The sequence below is a fragment of the Culex quinquefasciatus genome, chromosome 2, assembly GCF_015732765.1.
Source record: "Culex quinquefasciatus strain JHB chromosome 2, VPISU_Cqui_1.0_pri_paternal, whole genome shotgun sequence".
NCBI classification, from domain to species: Eukaryota; Metazoa; Arthropoda; class Insecta; order Diptera; family Culicidae; genus Culex; species Culex quinquefasciatus.
The window spans coordinates 124,438,091-124,461,439 of NC_051862.1; the positions used below are offsets into that span (position 1 = coordinate 124,438,091).

General features: G+C 34.8%; 1 protein-coding gene across 3 annotated transcripts in view; it reads right to left on the reverse strand.

Annotated features, from left to right (window-relative positions):
- Window positions 1-23,349, reverse strand: part of LOC6049443 (dual 3',5'-cyclic-AMP and -GMP phosphodiesterase 11) — a 157,172-nt gene that overhangs the window by 127,265 nt on the left and 6,558 nt on the right. The gene's annotated exons all lie outside the window — the stretch shown is intronic.

Consider the following 23,349-nt stretch of genomic DNA (forward strand, 5'->3'; position numbering starts at 1 on the left):
TCTAGAAGGCTTAATTAAAAAGTTCAATTTTTGAGTGATTTTATAGCCTTGCCTCAGTGAGGTGAGGAAGGCAAAACAATAAAGCAGTTTTGTATTTTTTGCAATTTTTTTCGCAAGCCTTATTTTATCTTTTCGATTCGAATGAAAATTTGTTCTTCATTTACTTATGTTGGTTTGAAAAAAACCAACTGGGAGTTTTATTTAAAAAAAATATGAAAAGTTTCCAAAAAACCCAAAATTTTTGTCAAAAATATTTTTTGACTAATTTTAATTCAGTTTGAATTTCCATCGAGAATTACTTAAGTGAAATTTTAATACCATTTCCTTATAAAAAACAATTTCCAGTGATTTTTTTTTTTTAAAGTTCATTATTCTAAATATTTAAAATAGTGTGCAACCTCGTACATCTTTTTTAAAAAATGCTAACAAAATTCTCTACAATTTTCTTTATTGATTTTGTCCATATAACTATTGGTAACTGAAACATTAAAAAATATATTTCTATGTGCTACAAAATAAGCAAATATTTTTCAATCGACGAAATCTTGCTATTGATCCGATTTTCAATATCTGAAAAGTAATCTTTGGGAGAATTTTTACGACTAATATTCCAAAAGCCAAATGAAAAAAAGTGAATTTTGGAAAAAATATCTAAAAATTCGTCAAACCAAATTTCTAATAATTTTTTTTCAAGATATTAAATCAAATTTACGATTTGAAATTACGTTACCCTTTTTTTGTTTAGTATTTTTTTGAAGTTTTAAAACACTTCACAAAGGAAAAGCACCATGGCAAAAATATTTTCGAAAAGCTGAGAAAATGTTCCACAAGTTTCTTTTCTTTTACGTTGTTGACTATTGGTTCGATTTTAAATGTTAAAAGTGAAACTGTTGTGAAATTTTCTGTTCTTTTCAATCAAAATAATATCAAAATTTTATGATCAACTTTTTAAAACACGATTTCGACATTTTTGGATATTCGGCGAGATTTAAAAATTTTGGAATTTTTTTAAAACAAAGTTTCAATCTATAACATTGAATTTCGATTCAAAAGTTTCCGAGATATCGAATCGAAGTTGACTTTATAGCTGTCGGCCACCATTGCACAGTGGTCCAGATCGCAAAATTAAGTGGAAAATGGATTTTTCAAAAAATGGTTATGTTTTGGAGCTTTGGTGTCTTCAGAAGAGTTGTTGCATATGGAAAGGGGCAACTTTTGGTTTGGTTGAAAATTAGGGTGGTTCACGATTAGGGTGATTTTGGAAATCTAACTTTACAGGAATATTTTTGGGAATTTTTTCGTCTTCTAGAAAGTTGACGGGCTTGCCAATCCAAGAAACTTTGTCGAAGACACCAAAATTTTACCTCGTAATCTACGCCTTCTACGACCAAATTTATAGAAAGCATCTGAGCAAACCTTCAAAAATCAGTTTTTTTAACGTGGCAATTCAGGGTTAAGTTTTAGAGAAAAGTGGTATGGGGGCACTTTTAGAGCTCTAAAAAACAAACATTTTAATTTTCTGACAAGTCAATTTGGACTTTAGGGTCAAAAGTTACAGCGATTTTAAGGTAAAAAAGATGCAAATTTAAAACTTAAATATCTCGAAAAGGCGCATGCCAAATTTTAAGCACTAGGTTGCATTTGAAAGAGGAGATCCAGCACTACAAACACTGAAAAAATCTCAGGGGTGTTTTTCTTTAAACTCGAGATATCTTCATTTGAAAAAGTCTAATTTTGAAGGGAAAACCTTATGGGACCACCCTAACGAATTTCAAAAATTGTCCAAATATATGTTTTTCCATGTAGTTTTGCCCGCTGAATCTGAAGCTGCCCTCAGAATTGACCCAAAGTGTCGAAAAATTGATTTTTGGTCATATTTTGGGTTTCCATGTAAAATTATCTTGGACAAAGTTGCTTGGATTGGCAAGCCCGTCAACTTTCTAGAAGACGAAAAAATTCCCAAAAATATTCCTGTTAAGTTAGATTTCCAAAATCACCCTAATCGTGAACCACCCTAATTTTCAACCAAACCAAAAGTTGCCCCTTTCCATATGCAACAACTCTTCTGAAGACACCAAAGCTCCAAAACTTAACCATTTTTCGGAAAATCCATTTTCCACTTAATTTTGCGATCTGGACCACTGTGCATTGCTAGTACCAACCACTAGTGTCTTCCTATTTATCTACAAGGACTTCGCCGCGGCGCGCCGCCCTGGGCTCCTAAGTGTATGAAAGTATGGCACGGAGCGACGGCGCCGAATACCCATATTTAAACGAAGAATTTTAGAGATATCGCAAGTTGAAAAATTATAACACAGTTAAGGCTTAAAGACAAAGTATGTAAAGTAATTTTCAATTGCAAATTTTATTTTTCATCTGACGTTGATTTTTGAAGTTTTGTTCTAAATCTGGAATATTATAGATTTTTTGTACAAACCTCATATATAAAAAAAATAATTCTTCACTATCTTAACCTCTATGACAAAAAAAACATTTTTTGCCGAAGTCACCTAATCGATTTGAAATTCCCTTCTCAAGATACAGATTTTTTTTTTTCGAATGTTCACATGTGCATTTTGTACGAGAACCTCTCGAAATTGTACAAAATTAAAAAAAAAATTGAAAATTCATGATAAAAATAATTTAGTATTTATTTTCATTCAATATATGCAATACGATTTCAATGGGGAAAATCGGTCATAAGATTAATTTCAACGTGAACCCCTCTGCACTAAACGCTTTCAATCTATTTCCCTAAATCTTCCCTCCTTGTATGAGGAGCAAAACCTTTTCAAGACTCAAAAAAGGACAATAATGTACATCAGGCAACATTAGACGATGATAAGGGGGAAGGAAGGAAGGAAAGAGTCCGTTTCCGAAAGTCGTCTTCAAGAGTGTTGGTCCTTCTTTTTTTTTTGTTGTGCACCATTCCGGTGAAGAATTGCACACAATCAGTGTCGCATGCGTCTGTCATCGCAAATGAATCACTCCGAGATCGACCATTTGAGATAGAGACCATCATCAGTGGGACCTTTTTTATTTCTCTCTTTTCAGTATTGTTTTTGGCAAGGTTTCTTTTAGGACAAATTGAGTCATTATTGAGGTTGGGTTTTTTGTTGGTAGATTTTAAGTTGAAATTTGAAGAAAATCGTTTCAACAATTTCTTTGAATTTAATCAACTCCAGTATCTTCTCCATCGTTTCAAATTACAATACACCGAACGGAGAGTGCAACAAACTTTCGCTGTAGCAAACATTTCGCGGAACCAATTACTCTTTCCTTCACACCACCACACGTACGCGTACACAATTCATCAACCGTAGTCTGTCATTCACCGCAACGCAGGCGGGAGCTAATTCAACAATCAACCTCTCCATTGAGGCTCACCGCAGAGCAGTGCAGCGCTAGTGGTTCTCATCAGGGCGAACTTTAACGTCAGACACTCTTCCGAACACCGAAGCATTCCTGTAGCAGGACTAAAGTGCGGGGTTGTCGTGGTGATCTAAAAGTAGAACTCGATGGCGGCGGTATCTTATTTCGGCATGCGAACGACTAATTTTGATATTAGATTCCTCACCGTATTTAAAGGGATACACTCTGACATCGAATGACAGTAACGGACTGACAGCATTTTCGAAGTGAGCGCTTTGTTCAGACACTTCCCGTTTGGGTGTAGAGAACAAAATTTAATCTAGCTCTTCAACCAGTTGCCAGGTTCTAGGAAGACTTTCAATATCAGACCAGCCAGCCAGTGTTGCCATTGGAGGCAAAGTCCGTCGTTCCTTACTTTTGCATGCAAAGCTCATCCGTCGCTAGACGACAAACACGTGCTGCACCGTCTTATCGTGCGCCCTCTCTTGCAACCTGCCCCAGAGACACCTGTCGTTAGGAGGGGACAAACCTCCCAGTTGCACTCCAAGTGTGCAGTGCACTTGCTGCAAACATGACACTTTCAAGTGCAGCCGGTTGTAAGTGGATCCATGGCAGATTACGGGAAATGTTTGACAGAAGCTCTGACAACGAATATCAAACTATGACGTTCGGACATCCGAGGCGACCGCCATTTTGCAAAAATGCATTGTCCCGAAGTTTGGTTGAATTTGGTTGCCGGAGCTACAATTAAAAATGTTTACGGTAGTCGGGCATGTACGTGTGTCAAACGCGCTCTGACCTGAAATCCCTTTGGTTAGTTATCGCATTTACGACAATTTTCAGGGTTTGTCAAGATAGCACGACAACATTGAAACTTCTTTCATATGAAAAGTGACAAAAATGCACGGAGTTTTTTCGGTTTTTATTGAATATCTCAGGATTGAAATCGAATTTTGGGGATCTGTGAAGGTGAAAAGGTGAGGCAAGGTTTTAACTCAATTTGGCCCAAAAATGCACGTGCGACAAGTTAGCACTACAGCGACGATTTGTCAAACCAACGTAATTTTGAGTGGATTTACCTCCTTTGCTGCAAAAGTTTTGCAAGTGTCTTGGGCACATGTCAACACATGTGTGCATCCAAATTAGCATATTCTAGCTGCTGCTGTTGCAAGTGGCTGTATTGGTGTCTAAGTTTGTTTGTGTTTGTAAGTGAGCGCACACGAACACAAACACACTGATATTATCATTTAAAATTTATATCGCTAATTGGATTAGTGCTTGCAATATGGCTTTACGAGATTAAAGTAATAAATAATTTGCACCGGTGTCGGTGTGGTGGTGGCGCCCAGAGCAACACCACTGACTGCTGCCGCAAGGGATTGTCACACACTGTTACGATGCTTGTGTAACGGGGGCATGTTGTATTTGTAAGGGTTGAGGTGGTGATGTTGGTGCAGGTTCTGGCTGGTGATTTTTCATTTTTGGTCAAAGAAAGGGCTCGCGGTGATAAGAGTCTATGTGGGTGGAAAAAGCAGGTGATTGGTGTCCGGCCAAGTATTGCAACTATTTTTTTAGTTTAGGGTAGAGTAGCCATTAGGATGTAACAAAATAAATCAATTTCGCGGGCATTACAGGGCATGATCCCCTATAGTTCACTGAGCCCGAATCCCAATTATGAGCTTGATTGGTTGCGACTGAAACATTCTTAATAGTGGACGAATCATTTCATATACTCTTCGGCAAAGTTGTTCCCAGGAACACAAACTATGAACTCATGGTTTTTTTTTGTTATTCAAAAATCGTTAAGGGGCTCAAAATTTGAAAAAAAAAAAACCGAAATGCACCGGTTTTACGGGTTGAATCCCATTTAAACTTCAAAGCAAAAGCGCCAGGTCCTATCGCATTCAATCAAGTTCATAATTGGGATTCAGGATCAGTACTCCTAGGGCATCATACCCTGAAATACCCGCATAATTGACCCATTTTGTGACATCCTAGTTGCCAAACTGACCTACACAATATACTTCCAAAAATATTTAGACAGGGCCTCAGTGTCTTGCGAACCTTCGAGGTGAACGGACACTAGAGCTGCGGTATTTTTTACTACCTAAGCTCAGAGTTATTTCAAACAAAATTCACAGTCTTTTTAAAGACTACCTGAGTTATTTTCCAAAATTCTAAACAGTCTTTTCAAGACTAACCCCACCTGAAATTTTGTTGTTTTCTACAAACGAGGCCATCTTTTTAAGAGAACTTTGATTGCAAAATGCGTCAAAACAAAGGTAAACGCAAATCTTCTGATGAAGCGTTTGAACGCTAAACCGGCTAACGGAAACAGAAAAAGAAAACAGCCTCATCCGAGGTCTGATTCTGATTCTGAAAGTGAGGTCAATCCTCCAATTCCATTGGCAAACAGTTTCGGTGTTTTATCCGAAACTGTTGACAAGGATCCTTCTCCTCGTACTGAGCCTACTGCCGTCGAGAAACGAGTAAAGGCTCCGCCAATTGTAGTGACTTCCGTCTCCGATTTGGCCAGCTTTCGAACGCAACTGAAGAATTGCAAGGAAACTTGTAATCTGAAGGTTTCGTTCCAGCTTGGTCGAAGAGGAGAATGTTGCTTGTTGACGGAATCTTTACAAGATCACCAAACTTTTGTTGGTTATTTGAAAAACCACAAACACAATTTCTACACGTATGAGACCAAGAATGCTCGTCCATTCAAGGCGGTCCTGAAAGGTCTCTCCAACGACTTGTCGGTGGATGAGATCAAAAACGAACTTAAGGTGTTGCTTGGCTTTGCCCCATCCCAAGTAATACCAATGAAGAAAAAATCAAACGGGAATATTTCTCGCTTTGGTTTGACTTCACAATTTTATCTGATTCATTTCAACAGAAATGAAATCAACAATTTGAAACTTTTGGACAAAGTACAGTTTTTGTTCCATGTACGGGTAAAGTGGGAGCATTTTAAGAAACATGGCGGTAATGGCCAGAATCTGACCCAGTGCCGGCGTTGCCAGGCATTCGGTCACGGTACTGATCATTGCGCCATGGTTCCAAAATGCATGATTTGCGGGGATTCTTCTCACGACAAGGACAATTGTCTCGTGAAAGAAGTCACCCAATTTAAATGTCCTGATAACCTAATTATCTTAGTTCCAATATAATTCCTCTAAGATCATCCAGATCTAAACAATTCCTAATACCTCAACATTATTCTACTTATTATAGTCAATCATTATTCGTTAGAGGCATTTCAACCTGGAATCTATTACCTTTAAATATCAAAACAAGTATGTCTATACCTTATTTCAAGCGCAAACTCCTGGCCGAACTCAACAACCCGAATCAGTGATACATTTTAGAAAATGTGTAGTAAATTTGAGAAAATTAGCATTAATTTATTTAAGTTAAGTGAAATTGAATAACTCCATCACTAAGTGAATTCCCGCCACAATGTAATGAATTAAAAGGCACGTGCCTTATATTACATGAATAAATAAACAAATAAATAATAATAAATAATAATAAATGTGCAAATTGTGGTGGAAATCACAAATCAAATTTCTGGGATTGCCCCATCAGAAAAAAGGTTTTGGATTCTCGTGCTAAGCATTAGCCGAAATCCAAAACAAAATTTTCTCAAAGTCAGGTTGTACCTGCATCTTTAAATCAAACGTTCGTGCTGTCTCACTCGAACAATGCTAGAAATACCCCTACCGTGGAAAAGTTAGGTAACACTAATGGTATTTCTTATGCCAACGTCGTTTCGGGTTCGGGTTCATCCACGAATTTTAAATCCTCTACACAGCTAAAAAAGTAGTAATCCAGCTGCGTGTAGAAGGCCTGGGTGTAAAATAAATATTGCATTATTTTATGCAAATTTATGTGATTTTACACTCTGAAATATGTAGCCCATCAGTATGAGAAACCTACTTGACCGAAATGTCAAGCTCATATATGCGTTTATCCTTTCAGATTTTCATCGGTCTGATGGCCGAGTGGGCTAAGGCGCCAGTCCTTACTGTTGGTGCTGGGTTTGAATCCCGTCGGTTGCAACTTTTTTGTGTGTTGCAAAAATTGTACATGCAGTGTGTAATATTAAGTGTTTATTTTGACGAAGGTGATGTGCATGCTTTTGCATGCGATTTTACCATCGGATTTTTTGCTGTGTACCAATATTCCTGAAATTGGGCAGGTACCTCAAATTTCATTTGAAAATGTTTCTGCTGGCAACGCTTTGGGATCTTCTGATCTCGGCGATGTTACGTTTGAAAAAATGACTTTTTTGCAAAACTCACTGTTTGGTTTGATTCAAACAATGAGTAATGCTACATCCATGATGGAAGCAATCCAGATTGGATTAAAATTTGCGAATGATGTTGTTCTTACCCTGAAGTTTAATCATGGATCTAAGTAATTCCATCAATATTATGAATTTTAATGCTCGCTCTTTAAAAGCGAAAGAAAATGAATTTTTCAACTTTTTACGAGTTCATAACGTGCATGTTGCTGTTATAACCGAAACATTTTTAAAAACTGGCATTTATTTGAAAAGTGATCCAGATTATAAAGTTATAACCAATAACAGAATGAATCGAAATGGCGGTGGAGTTGCAATAGTTATCCACCGTAGTATGACTTATAGCACTTTACGTGACTTTAAGTTAAAAGTTATTGAAAGTTTGGGCATTGAACTTGAAACTTCTTTTGGGAAAATTATGATTGCAGCTGCATATTTGCCATTCCAATGCACTGGGGAAAATAAAAATTATTTCAAAGGGGATTTGAATAAACTTACTCGGCATAGATCTCGATTTTTGATCATCGGTGATTTTAATGCCAAACACCAATCTTGGAATAATTCAAAAGTAAATTCCAATGGTAAAATTCTATTCAGAGATTGCACTTCTGGTCTTTATTCGGTTTTATATCCGAATGGGCCAACTTGTTTTTCTTCTGTTAGAAATCCATCAACAATTGATTTGGTTTTGACAAATCAAAGTCAGTATTGTGGTCCTTTAGTGACTCATGCTGATTTTGATTCTGATCACCTTCCAGTAACTTTTTCACTTTCTCATGAAGCAGTTACCAGACCCAATAGTTCTGTGTTTAATTACCACAAAGCTAATTGGGACAGGTATCAGCATCATATTGAGAATAATTTAAATCATGATTTTGTTTTAGAAACCAAAGCTGATATTGATTCAGCCTTGGAATCTTTAACTAATGCAATTTTGGATGCTAGGAATATTGCTATTCCTAAAGTCCAAGTCAAATTTGATTCTCCCATTATTGATGACGATCTTCAGCTTCTGATTCGTCTGAAAATGTTCGCCGAAGACAGTATCAACGTTCTCGTGATCCTGCACTGAAGCGAATTCAAAAGATTTGCAAAAGGTTATTGACCACAGATTCACTCTCCTGCGAAATGAAAAGTTCGCAAGAGATGTCGAACAAATTAAACCTTATTCCAAACCTTTTGGAAACTTTCAAAGGTTCTTAAGAAACCTCAAAACCAATCCCTTCTTTAAAAGATGGTGATAATATTCTATTAACTAATGGGAGAAAACTCAAAAACTTGCTCAGCAGTTTGAGAGTGCTCATAATTTCAACTTAAATGTTTTGAGTCCTATTGAAGATCAAATTTCAATAGAATTTCAGAATATTGTTGAACAAGAATTTTCATCAGATGAAGTTTTTAATACGGATCTGAATGAAATAAAATCTATTATCAAAAAATTTAAAAATATGAAAGCCCCTGGTGAGGATGGCATTTTTTACATTTTAATTAAAAAATTACCTGAAGCAACTTTGAGTAGCTTGGTCAAAATTTTCAACAAATGTTTTGATTTGGCATATTTTCCCAGTAGTTGGAAAAATGCCAAAGTAATTCCGATTTTGAAACCGGATAAAAATCCTGCTGAAGCCTCAAGCTATCGGCCCATTAGTTTGCTTTCATCTATTAGTAAATTATTCGAAAGAATAATTCTTAATAGAATGATGACGCACATTAATGAAAATTCAATTTTCGCTGATAGGCAGTTTGGTTTTCGCCTTGGGCATTCAACTACTCATCAGTTGTTGAGAGTTTCAAATTTGATTCAAAGCAACAAATCTGAGGGCTATTCTACTGGCGCTGCTCTTCTAGACATAGAAAAAGCATTTGACAGTGTTTGGCATAAAGGTTTGATTGCGAAATTGAAAAGGTTTAATTTTCCGATTTATATCGTGAAAATTATCCAAAATTATTTGACGGATCGTACTCTGCAGGTATGTTATCAGAATAGCAAATCTGATCAACTACCTGTACGTGCCGGCGTCCCTCAAGGAAGCATTTTGGGTCCAATTTTATACAATATTTTTACTTCTGACTTGCCTGATTTGCCCCCAGGATGTCAGAAATCACTTTTTGCTGATGATACAAGCATCTCTGCCAAAGGTAGAAGCCTTCATGTCATCACAAGAAGATTACAAAAAAGTTTGGATATTTTCAATTCTTATTTGAAAGAATGGAAAATTACTCCAAATGCTGCAAAAACTCAACTTATTATTTTCCCTCACAAACCAAGGGCTGATTTTCTTAAACCAAAAAGTCATCACATTATAAAGATGAATGAGGTAAATTTAAAGTGGGAGGATAAAGTGAAATATCTTGGACTTGCTTTTGACAAAAACCTTACTTACAAGGATCACATTGAAAGTATCCAGGTTAAATGTAACAAATATATTAAATGTTTGTATCCACTTATAAACAGGAATTCTAGACTTTGTCTCAAGAATAAACTGTTAATTTATAAACAAATTTTCAGACCTGCCATGCTTTATGCTGTGCCGATCTGGACAAGCTGTTGCTTAACCAGGAAGAAAAACTTCAGAGGATTCAGAACAAAATTCTGAAAATGATTCTGAAACTTCCTCCCTGGTTCAGCACCAGTGAACTTCATCAATTAGCTGAAGTTGACACTTTGGATGTTATGTCCAATAAGATAATTGATGCATTTCGACAAAAATCATTGCAGTCTTCAGCTGCATTGATCCGCTCTTTATATAGTTTATAAGTTAGTTTTAAGGTATCCCTTTTCCCTTTTGTACATGTAGGACCTCCTACATTTGAAATCACTGAATAGCGAAAGCTACAATATTTCATGAATAAATGAAAATTGCTAGTATTTAAAATTGAGGTGAAAAGTCATCGATTGTGATTGGACACTCAATAATATTTTAACTGAATGAATGTACATGGAAGAGAAAATCAAAATAAATATAAATTAAAAAAAAAATAGACAGGGCCGTATAGGTTTTCTCCAAAGTTTGTATGGAAAATCAAGGCGAATCGTCACTTTTGAAAACAATCCAGAAATTGCATGTAATATATACAAGGAGAAACCGAACTATTATATTTTTGTAATTCACGTTCAAACTTTGGAGGAAAATCCTGTCTAAATATTTTTGAAAAATTCAAAGTGCAAAAAAACTTAAATTGTCCAGGAAATTTTAGTTATTGGGTAATTCTCCGCCAACTCACACAGCAGTTGCCCCGAACCCTCTTCAATTTGCGTGAAACTTTGTCCTAAGGGGTAACTTTTGTCCCTGATCACGAATCCGAGGTCCGTTTTTTGATATCTTGTGACGGAGGGGCGGTACGACCCCTTTCATTTTTGAGCATGCGAAAAAAGAGGTGTTTTTCAATAATTTGCAGCCTGAAACGGTGATGAGATAGAAATTTGAGTGCGCCATCAAATCGGGCGTCTAATTTTACATAAAAGTCCCTTTGACACCAAATTTCTATCTCTGGAGCAACACGAGAAAAGGGCGGATAAGCATTTTGACAGCTGGAACAATTTTGCAAATTCCGAGCCAAAAAATAACTTTTTCACAAAACTCAAAATGTAAATCAGTAGCTGGCCTTCCCAGCTACCTCTTAACACTGCGGGTTTTGTTAAATAGTTACCTATTGGCTCGGAATTTGCTAAATCGTCCTGGCTGTCAAAATGCTTATGCGCCCTTTTCAAATGTTGCTCCAGATCTCATCACCGTTTCAACTATTTCTGTTTTTTTTTTTTTTTTTTTTTTTTTTTTTTATATGTTTTAGAGGACATAAAATGACAACTTTTCAGAAATTTCCAGGTTGTGCAAAAAATCTTTGAGCGAGTTATGAATTTTTTAATCAATACTGATTTTTTCTAAACATCGAAATTTTGGTCGCAAAAATTTTTCAACTTCATTTTTTGATGTAAAATCAAATTTGCAATCAAAAAGTACTTTAGTGAAATTTTGATAAAGTGCACCGTTTTCAAGTTAAATCCATATTTAGGTGACTTTTTTGAAAATAGTCACAGTTTTTCATTTTTTTTTAAATTAGTGCACATGTTTGCCCACTTTTGAAAAAAATAGTTTTGAAAAGCTTAGAAAATTCTCTACATTTTGCTTTTTTGAACTTTGTTGATACGACCCTCAGTTGCTGAGATATTGCAATGCAAAGGTTTAAAAACAGGAAAATTGATTTGTTTTTTAAGTCCCACCCAAACAATCCACCATTTTCTAATGTTGATATCTCAGCAAGTAATGGTCCGATTTTCAATGTTAAAATATTAAACATTCGTGAAATTTTCTGATCTTTTCGAAGAAAATATTTTCAAAATTGTTAAACCAAGACTAACATTTTAAAAGAGCGTAATATTGAATGTTTGGCCCTTTTGAAATGTTAGTTTTGACTTGAAAGTTTTGAAAATATTGTTTTCGAAAAGATCGGAAAATTTCACAAATATTTCATATTTTAACATTGAAAATCGGATCATTAGTTGCTGAGATATCAACATTAGAAAATGGTGGATTGTTTGGGTGGGACTTAAAAAACAAATCAATTTTCCTGTTTTTAAACCTTTGCATTGCAATATCTCAGCAACTGAGGGTCGTATCAACAAAGTTCAGAAAAGCAAAATATGGAGAATTTTCTCTTCTTTTTAAAAAATTTTCTGAAAAGTTGTCATTTTATGTCCTCTAAAACATATCAAAAAAATAAAAAAAAAACAAAAATAGTTTTTTTGCAAGTTAAGTTTTACTGACAAAAATTAAATTAAAAATCACCAATTTTTTTTAACCGTGTATCATATTTTTTTCAGTGTAGTCCTTATCCATACCTACAACTTTGCCGAAGACACCAAATCGATCCAAAAATTCCTTCAAAAGATACAGATTTTACAATTTTCATACATCATTTTTGTTTGGACAGCTGTCAAATTTGTAAGGAAAATTATATGGACGACCTAATGATGCAAAATGGCTTCTTTGGGCATACCGAAGGCACCAAAAAAGTTTCAGTCGGATTAAAAAAGACAAAAAAAAATCGAATGACCGAAATCTAAGAGAATTGCTCAGTAACGATAATTTTGAACATTTTTTTTTTTGTAGTTGTGAAAACATTTTGAGCATTTTTCAATACATGTTTCATGGCCATTGCAAATATTTTTCAAATTTTAGTTGAATAATGAAAAATTGCAGATATTTCCAACTTTTCTTTGTTTTTTTTTAATGAAAGATTTTGAGTACGCCATCAAATAGAGCGTTCAATTTTACATGAAAGTCCCTTTGACACCAAATTCCAAATCATCAGCACATTATTGATCGTACCGACCCCCGTCACAAGCTCAAGGACCAAAATTACCCCTTAGGACAAAGTTTCACGCAAATCGAAGATAAGTGGTGCAACTTTTTCGGATTTCTTGAGAGTTGACAGAGAATAATCTTACTTTTTTTTTCAAAATATAGGAAAATCTGATAAAATAAATATCAATTGAAAGTTATTCAATTACATTACATTACAATAAAATGTATAGGTAAGTTAATTATGATTATTTAATTTTCATGCCTAATTTTATAAAACAAAATTTTGTGCATTTGAAATTGCAATAAACAAATAAAAAATCCATAAACGTAAAACTTCTCCCTCACGACTAACAATGTGACGTGAGCAACATCACCTGATCGAACCCCCGGTAAGAACGCAACCTAACCTAACCTTTCCCACTCGACCCTTTCTAGAGACAGGGTTGTCCACACATCCTACTCCACCTGCTCAAGTTCGCCCTTGTCGCATGCTTTCTACCACAATGTCATTGTCAACACTGCTGACTCTTTCTGAATGTCTGTTCTGTTGGTATGGCTGGGGAAAAGCGTTGCACGCGATGGAACTAAAGTGGATGTCCCTCTCTAGGGAAGGAGCGAAAAAAAAGCATTACCACCGTTCTGCGTCAAAAGCAATAACCCTATCTCATACAGCGCCAACACACTCACACACACACATTCCCCTCGCCAATGTGTGGGGTATGTTTATCGAAACGAATGTAAACACTAATGGTACAATTAACACTCCCCCTCTGTGCCAGTCATCCTCTGCTTCTTCTTCTTCAGTTTTGCTGCCGGTTTTCATCATCTGTCAGGCGTCTAGCGATTCCGCCAAAGAGAAGAGGTGGTACTCATCATCCGTCCACCGTGTTTGACGTTGAGACGCAGCCAGTAACGTGCAACCGCTGCCCGAGATGAGATTAGTGCGATACACCCGTGGGTGAAGGCTTAACCACACTCAGACCGACCAACCCACCCACCGCTTGCACTATCATGGTCGGCCACCCGTGTAGAATAGTTTGATGTTTGATGTAACATGAGTTGTTGACTTGGTATGCACAATTGGATATAGTTTGTCCTAAAAAAAAATACGTGCTTTGTCAACACGACAATTAAATTAACGTCAAAAGCTTCAAAAGACGATTCAAGAACACAACATGTTAGGTAAAATATCAAAATGTGTTAGCAATGCCTCAGAAAGTTACCTAAAACATAATATGTTATTATTCCACTTAAATCAATTTAAGCTTAATTAAACACATTTTATTAAACTCAACAACAAATGTTGTTTGTAAGGAACAATATCAAAACGTGTTCTAACTTGAACGTGGTTTGTCTACTCGGGGAGCGGACAGTGAGTGAGCGCAAACCATGCATGCGAACACCGTCTTGGTTCACGAGAGGGCTATGCACGCTTATGCAGCAGAGTGCAGCAAATTGGTGTGAAGTTTACTGGCAGTAAAGTCACTTGAAAGGCACTGTAGAAAAAAAAATCAAAAAATATGTTTTCTTGCAATTTTACTCCAAAAACAATTTTGTTTATTTAATAAAATTGAAAGATTTTTTGTAAATATCTCATTTTTTTAAAAGTGTATCAGGATCGGTGCACTGATGGGTTGGATTTGTAAACAATTAGTTTTTTCTCGCTTGCATTTCTGCAAACTATGAAAATTGATGTTTGGCGGGTTGTGGCCGGATCACATGCAAGACTTGATATGCGATGATTAGTTTGTCATGGTACGCACCCTGTCTTGAGTGTGGCGGCGTTGTTTTGGTTTGGAAATGTCTTTATGATAGATTTTACACATTTTTAAGACATAAATTGAAACTGAAACATTTTTCAAAAATTTGTGGTTGATAAGATCAATGCAAAGTTTATAGTTTTATAATAGCTTTATCCCAAAAAATCTGGGAGCCAAAAATAAATATCGCAAAAAATTTTATTTTCCATTGTAAAACCTGTAGAACCGATTGAAATCTATTGAGAACACGTTGATTAACGTTTATACATGTAAATTTTTATAAGAACATTTTTTTAATCTTTTGACTAATTTTAAAATTTGAGAACAGAGATCGAAAAAACGTAAAACTTGAGGGTTTTTTGGTAAATGCACTAATATTTAGTAAATTTGTGAGAGTATCATAGCTGTAACAATGTTGTGTGATTCTTTTTCCTTTTTGCTGTTCTTTAAAATTGAGCTAGAAATTTGAAATTCAACATTAAGCTACGAATCTGGTCAAAAAAGCAGTGAAATTCTCAGAATTTAAATTCGCGTTTTCTAATGCTTGACAACCAATACACATAAAATCCCTTTGATATTTTCCAAATTCCATCTTCAAAAGCCTCGATGTTGTCGATTTTCCTACCTGCCAACAAACAAGTTCACCGAAGGTTGATAAGTCCTTCGTTTTTGGTGTGCGTCGTCTGTTCATCCTTTTCTGGGAAATACCCCCATTACAATCCTATTTTTCCAGTGCTTATTTGCTTTGCTTGCACAATGTAGAGCAGCAGCAGCAGAAAGAGAGGTCGAAAGGCTGCTCAAAATATTCAAATGATATTCAATGAAATGTTTACTTGCGAGTGTGTGTATGTGTTCACTCCGACGGTCCTATTCCCATAACCAGTCATTGTTTGTTGCTACTGCATAACCTCTGCTCTCTGCTCTGCCCTGATGCCGCTCGCCGGTTGGGAAATCATTTAATGGGATCGTTAGCATTTATGCCAAAATAGGAGTTGGGGGTGAGCAGTGTGTGTGCGTGTGTGTGTGTTTGGGTAGGAAAATTATGGGTGTTCTGTGAACGGTTGCGCTAATTTCCAAAATTTAGGGAGGCAGATGGTTGACCTTAAATTTTAGCTGATTAAATGATAAAACTCAGTTTTGATTTATAAGGGACAGTGGGTGAGCTGAAATTAAATTTAAATTGTTAAGATTTGGAAAGTGCCTTTGGAGCAAAGCAATTTTTACAACATCTCAGAATCTGGATAGATTTTGTTTGGGAAATTCTAAGAATCTCAATGGTAAGGTCAAATCTTGAATAGAAATTCTCAAGTTTGCAAAACATCATCTCTACTGTTTTCTAAATTGATTTTTGTTTGAATGCTTGAATAGTTAAAATCAGGCCTGCAAAAAGTTTCCAACCCAGCGTACACATGAAGCAAACCAAAATGTCAGTTCACTGCTAGCATGTGACTGCAAGCCTACTGTGTCTATTCAACCACTGCCGCCTGACTTGTGCCGGTTGGCTGCTGGAGAATGAGAGACGTGAAAAAATGAGCTACACTCACTCAATTCGTGTCATATGACTGACTCGTAAAATGCTCTTTAAACACTATTTTGACTATTTTCAAACAGTTGAATGGTTGTAGACTGTGCAAAACACTTAAAACAACCATAACTTATATTCAAAATTACATTTCCACGCATAAATACGAACTTTTTGTGTAAAAACTTGTTTCTTTATGTGTGTGCGTGCAACGTCGAATGAGCGTTGGTCGACTACTGCCTCGCATTGCAGCTGCTCAATGAGCTAGGGCACTCACGACTGCGCCGGGTTTGTTTATGTCACGGTTTTACGGTTCAGTGAATGGATCTCAAAAATTCGTGTCAGCGTCGCCGATTTTCGAGTCATGACCCCTGACATTTTCAGCACTGGTTAAAATTGTGTTGTCATCCACCAAGTTAAAAATAGAAAGTGTCAAAAAGTTAAAAACAGAAATGTATCATATCGCAATTTGAATTTTGAGTTATGAATTGATCGTGGTAGTTTTTTGCAAATTCTTCCAAACCCGCAGAAATAAATCACTAATATTACAACAAATTATCCTATGATTCATGCACCATGATTTTTGATGTGGATTTTAAATTAGCTTTGGCCTCTTAAAGTCAAAACTAAAAAAAAATAAAAAATATTTACAAAAATAGGAGAAATCAATACCGAAGTGCACGAGTCATGATTTCAGTTGTGCATTTGGAAAATATTTGATTATTGAGTACTCATTCAGATTCCTTAGGTCTTTTCCGATATTAACAATGAAATTCATGTTTGCCATTAAAAAAAACAACATCATTTGTCTTCAGACAATGGAAAAAACTGAGTAATTTTTGGAGAAATCAATTTAAAAATCTACTTTTTAATGTTAAAACAACTCGATTTCAAATGAATTCCGAAAAGTTGTATTAAATGTTTTGCAAATAAATAGTCATAAATACAACGTTTTAAAGTCATCGAAAAATAAGAGATTGAAAAAAAAAACATTTAAACAGTTTGATGGTTTGCCTTGGATTTAATTATTTAACTGAGCAATTCTCTACAAAAACCGGAAAAGGATTTTATTTGTATTTTTTTTGTTTGGCTCAAATATGTGGGGGCTTTCCCTATGACCAAAGAAGCCATTTTGTGTAATTGGTTCATCCATACACGTCTGTAGCTCTCCATACACAATAAAACAAATCTGTGTAAAAACGCATGCAAACGCATGCACCTCACCTTTGTGAGCAAAAGCATGTAATATTGTTAGAGAAAACGTGTACACAAAATGCATGTGAGCAGTTCTCTCAGATTACAGTCATTAGATTTTTTTTTTGTATTTTTTAATCCGACTGAAACTTTTTTTGTGTCTTCGGTATGCCCAAAGAAGCCATTTTGGATCATTAAGCTGTCCATATAATTTTCCATACAAATTTGGCAGCTGTCCATACAAAAATGATGTATGGAAATTCAAAAATCTGTTTCTTTTGAAAAAATTTGTTGATCGATTTGGTGTCTTCGGCAAAGTTGTAGTTATGGATACGGACCACACTGAAAATAAATGATACACGATACAAAAAATTTGGTGATTTTTTATATAACTTTTTGTCACTAAAACCTTAATGTGCAAAAAAAAAATACATTTTTTTTTATATGTTTTAGGGGACATCAAATGCCAACTTTTCAGAAATTTTCAGGCTGTGCAAAAAAATCTTTGACTGAGTTATGAATTTTTTAATCAATACAATTTTTTTCAAATAATCGAAAAATTGGTCCAAATTTTTTTTCAACTTCATTTTTCGATGTAAAATTAAATTTGCAATCAAAAAGTACTGTAGCGAAATTTTGATAAAGTGCACCGTTTTCAAGTTAATGCCATTTTTAGGTAACTTTTTTGAAAAAAGTCACAGTTTTTCATTTTTTAAATAAGTGCACATGTTTGCCCACCTTTGAAAAAAATATTTTTGAAAAACTGAGAAAATTCTCTATATTTTGCTTTTTTGAATTTTGTTGATACGAACCTTAGTTGCTGAGATATTGCCATGAAAAGGTTTAAAAACATGAAAATTGATGTTTTTCAAGTCTGACCCAAACAACCCACCATTTTCTAACGTCGATATCTCAGCAACTAATGGTTCAATTTACAATGTTAAAATATGAAACTATCGTGAAATTTTAAATCAAGACTAACATTTCAAAAGGGCCAAATATTCAATAAAACTCCCTCTTAAAATGTTAGTCTTGGTTGAAAATTTTTGAAAATATTTTTTTTCGAAAAGATCGGAAAATTTCACGAATGTTTCATATTTTAACATTGTAAATCGAACCATTAGTTACTGAGATATCGACGTTAGAAAATGGTGGGTTGTTTGGGTCAGACTTGAAAAACATCAATTTTCATGTTTTTAAACCTTTTCATGGCAATATCTCAGCAACTAAGGTTCGTATCAACAAAATTCAAAAAAGCAAAATATAGAGAATTTTCTCAGCTTTTCAAAAATATTTTTTTCAAAAGTGGGCAAACATGGGCACTTATTTAAAAAATGAAAAACTGCGGCTTTTTCAAAAAAGTCACCAACAAATGGATTTAACTTGAAAACGGTGCACTTTATCAAAATTTCACTAAAGTACTTTTTGATTGCAAGTTTGATTCTTTATCGAAAAATGAAGTTGAAAAATTTTTGCGACCATTATTTCGATTGTTTGAAAAAAATAGTATTGATTAAAAAATTCATAAGTCGGTCAAAAATATACATCATTTTTGTATGGACAGCTGCCAAATTTGTATGGAATATTATATGGACAAACTAATGATCCAAAATGGCTTCTTTGGGCATACCGAAGACATCACAAAAGTTTCAGTCGGATTAAAAAATACAAAATTAAAATTCTAAAAAAAGACCAATTTCGTAGATGGCACACCCCAAAAATAACATCAATCTGGTGAGAGTCATATTAAAATTACCAAGTCCACGCCAAAACCATTTCGGCTATCTCGCCGCTCTGTAATTGGTTGGATATAATAATATGTTTTCAAAAAACATAAAACATATATTTTTTCAAAAAAAAAAATCAAAATTTCAATGGAAATACAATTTATGTCAATACGTCCTTAAACTGGTTGGAGTACAGTTGATTTCAATGCAATATCTCATTTTGAGATGGTTGACTCTTTTCAAAAGACATTACTGCTTTACACCTACGAGGTACAACTAGTCTTTACAAAGTCATCTGTTTATCTACAAATCTGAGTGAGTGTCGGACTCAAGATGGATTGATGGTGCTCCCCTTTTTTGCAGTCTGCATTCCGTCGCTATTTTAAACAAATAGATCTCGACTACTCGTCTGTCTACCAGATTTACACTTCAGTGCCTTTCCCTCTCCCAAGCTGCCATTACTCACCGAAAATCTGCAACCTTTTGCTCGGAGATTGCTTGTAAACTCACTGCACTACAATCTGCACTTCGACAGTCGAAGTGTGATGGATATGTTATTTCTGTAAACAACATTCAATTTCGAAAACCGTCCAAAAACACGAATTCAACAGAATGGAACAAAAATTTCACCTAAAATTGAATTACACTCTTCTCCTTTAGGGTGCCAGTACTCCAACATAAATTTTCACGAGAATGTTTCAACCCCCCTTTCCCAAAAAAAACTATTCGACCAAACATTGCAAAACTGGTTGGTTACTCACGAAATGAACCATTACTGACAGAGGCAACACAAAATGAAAAAAGAGTCCCGTTGGCTGATCCTGATGGACACGGACGTTTTGGACTCGACCAACGAGCGAACAAGTGAGAAAAGTTGGTGAAAATCGCCACAACGAAGATGGGTGGTAGGAGGGGACGAGCTTTTCACCCACTTTTCCGGTAGAGTTGCATAGCTTTGTTCGAGTGGGAAATCATGGCAGAAAGGTAGTGGGAAATGTGGCTTTTTTTGGGACTTTTTTTGTGACTGAGTTTTAAATTGTAATGGAATGGTAACGTTGCAATGACATTTTAGCTGGAGTTGACTTTCCTTTCTGGGGGAGATTGCCGTGAGAGTGAGTTTTGGAATGGTTTTTTTTTCTTCAGATTTACAGTGAACGGTTATTTTTGTTGTTAATTAACGCTGCAATTTCTAAAAAGGACTCTGAGCTATATGCTAGGAAATATAAAAAAAAAGATTTTATGGGTTTGCGGGAAACTTTGTCGTAAGGGGAAATGTTTTTTCGATATCTCGTGACGGAGAGGCGGTACGACCCCTTCCATTTTCAAACATTCGAAAAAAGATGTGTTTTTCAATGATTTCCAGCGTTAAATGGTTATGTTATGGAATTTTGGTGTCAAAAGGACTTTTATTTAAAATTGCACAATTTACTTGATGGCGTACAAATTTCGAAAAAAAATCCTATTTTTCATCAAAAAAATAGTCTAAAATTCTGCCATTTTTTGAAGGGATGCCAGGTTGCCAGATAAATCTGGCATTGCCGGATTTTTTGAGTGGCAATTTGAAACATTTTTTTCTATTTCTTCCGGACTTTGTTAAATTAATGTAATTTGTTTATTTTGTGAATAAAAAGTGAAAATACACCATTTTGGAACACAATGTTTCTCATTACTTTGAGAAATGCGCCCCCCACCCCCCCCCCCCCTGGTAACCCTACTCAGCTGTAAAAAAATTTGAACATGTCATTTTACGTGAAATTTAATGTATTGAAGATAAATACCCAGTGGAGTCTTTTTTTATTTAGAACAAAAATTTCATTTTAAAATTTCATGTTTTTTTTCTAATTTTGCAGGGTTATTATTTAGAGTGTACCAAGGTTCAACGAAGTTTTAGAGTAGGCAATTACAAAAAATTGGATGTACGAACATAAGGGGTTTGATTGTAACCATCACGAGTTATCGCGATTTTACAAATGTTTTTTCGTTTTAAAAAAGTTATTTTTTTTGTTTCTCTTTGTTTTGTCGTTCGTAGTGCGTCCATCCCTAGCGCTTTCAATATTTTCTATTTAATTTTATATATTTAAAAAAGACTATTTACGTATATTTATGATCTTATATTTGAAAAAATATCATATTTAAATCTTTTTTATCAATCACCAGCATCTTGGGCAAATCAACACAAATGTAACGAATTACAAATGTAATGATTAAGACAGCTGTTCAAGCCAAATTTTGATGTTTTGATAGATTTCGGTTAACAACAAAATCAAAATTTCAATTTCCAAGTTTATTGCTCAAAAATCTCCTGTACCTATTTAAACTGTAGTCTCGATTTTCCCCAGTTGCGGTAAAGACTTAAAGATAATTTTCAAAATATGTTTTATATAAAACATGAAATTCTAAGCCTATCTAAAATATTACATTGACTGGTATCGTTTCATTTGTTGTCGTTTCTTGTTTTTTTTTCATTTTCAAAGCTTTTCTAGATATGTCATATAAAACAAAATAAATAAAGCAAAAAAATAATAATAAGAGACTTATTTAATTTAAATCACTTTGGATTGGATCACAAGGCATGCCAAAGAACTTTTTTTTAATTTCTTTTACGCTTTCTAAAAACTGCTGTCCTAGTTTCGATTGAAGTGTAGATTATCACTTATTAATGGTATTGAGTAATTCTATGATTTTAAGATTGAAAAAATGACAAATATAATGAAAAAATCTCGAGATCCCGGTAATTCCGGGGATTCAAAAATTATTAATCCCGTTTCCCGGGAAATGCTAAACTCTGGAAAATTGGACGCCCCAGGCGTTCGTGTCTGTCGCTGGTGACCTTGAACTGCCATGATCAACGACGACCAACTTTTTCAAAACTTTTTTTTTCGTAATATCTCGAAAATTATGGTCACAAGCATGAAAGCATACTTTTTGAAGAGCTGAGAAAATGATACAGCCTTACAAAGAATTCGAATCTAAACTAATGAAGTCTTAACTAAGAAATTAAGAAAATATAACCTGAAAAAAACGGTACATATTATCAAAAAAAAATACTTTTGATTGAAAATTCGATTTTGCGTAAGGCCCACTCATTTTAAACATCAAATTCAAGTTCTGCTACCACATTTTAATCAAATTTGAATGGTTTATTGCCTATTTATTTATCAAATGCACTTTCTCAATAATTCATCACCGCCATTTTGGTCGCCATCAAAATCACTTTAGAATAGTTTAGAAGTCATACTTAAGCTCGGCAATTAAAAATAAGACAACGAAAAAAAAGTGTTGCGATTATCCGAAGTGAATTTTTTCCAAGACTTTCGAACTATGGAGTTTGGACTGTATTTGTTATTTGATATTAGGCCGTTGCAAATATTTTTTGAAGTTTATGTCCCTCGACTCTGAGCAAAGTCAAGGGGGGGGAGGGCAAAAAAAAATAAAAAAAAGTATTAAAATTGAAATTACGATCCATGGTTTTAACATTTTAATGAAAAAAGTGTTTTAAAATGCATGATACACCTGTCCAGTTGTTTTGCCATCATTAGTTTCCAAAATATCTAAGTTTGACGAAAATTTTATTTTTTTCGCTGTACATTGAAATTTCATACAAATTCAAAACATTTTTAACCAAGCCCAATCATTTTAAATATGATAATCAATGCAGAAAAATGCAAAAAATTGTTTTCAGTTGATAAGACTTGTATTTTCATGGAAATTTTGAAGTTTTTAGGAAAAATATTTTTTTTGCCCCCTGATTTTTCAGCCCAATTTTGAAGGGGGGGCCGACATAAACTTTGAAAAATATTTGCAACGGCCTAATGAGAGAATATGAAAGGCTGAACATAAACTTGTATTATAGTGTCATTGAACTTTTTAAAATCCAACATCAGAAACTGTACAAGTTTATTTTTTCCTCATGGGATTGATGTGCGGAAAGAGTCAATAACATTTTTGTAATTTTGACAGTACAAATACATTAGTGCAATTTTGACCATTTTTTGTTTTTTTGCTAAATTCAGCTGAAGTTTACTTGCTTTGACTGAATCTTTGATAGCCAACTTCAACGACATTTTCCGAGAACTGCTTCTTCAATCAAACGAAAAAAATACACAAATTTCCTTACAACGCTTTTTCCCCCGAAATTAATTACTCCAGCATGCACACGCCGCCA